The sequence below is a fragment of the Branchiostoma floridae genome, unplaced genomic scaffold (genome assembly GCF_000003815.2).
Source record: "Branchiostoma floridae strain S238N-H82 unplaced genomic scaffold, Bfl_VNyyK Sc7u5tJ_1569, whole genome shotgun sequence".
NCBI classification, from domain to species: Eukaryota; Metazoa; Chordata; class Leptocardii; order Amphioxiformes; family Branchiostomatidae; genus Branchiostoma; species Branchiostoma floridae.
In genome coordinates this window covers 58,738-59,425 of record NW_023365765.1, presented here as the reverse complement: position 1 = coordinate 59,425, position 688 = coordinate 58,738, and positions in this window count along the sequence as shown.

Here is a 688-nt window from a genome sequence, read left to right as displayed (position 1 = left end):
CTAAACCCCAACCGGCCTGTTTTGTTTTGGTTCATTCATTCTATTTAGCAAGGAGATTGCATAAACCTGGTGTTTCTGACTCAGGAAGATCTGCTGCTTCATTGGATGTTAGTTTAGTGCCCCAAATTGGTCCATGTGGCCTTACACTAAAGGTGGACTCTCACTGCACTTGCGGCACCATTGCGGCACTGCGGGGTTCGCAGATGACACAACGAATTTCAGAGATAAAGAACGAATTTTCTTCCGTTTTATGTATTTTCTTGTCTTCTAAGTCATACTTTTACGTATTATGCAATATCTAAATCATTGAAAATTGCGAAAATAACAAAAGAGTGCCGCAGTGAACGAACTCCGCAGTGCCGCATCGGTGCCCCAAGTGCAGTGAGAGCCCACCTTAAGGGAAAAAAATGGTATGGTACCGGTAATTGTATCGGTTAAACGGAAAAGTCAGACGCATTGAGTTGGGACATCCTGTCTGTTTCGGGGAAGCAGGAGAAGTCCATGAAACTGGACTTGTACTTGTGTGTCAAGTTGTAAATATGTGACAAAAAAAAGCAAAAACAGAGTGTCTGTATTTCTATTGAGGGAAGGCTTGTGGGGCAAAGAAATCTTTTTGTCAACGGCATCAACAAAGACTCTTCCAACTTGATGTCCTGATGACATTGGGCAGATCCAGAACTTGGTTTTA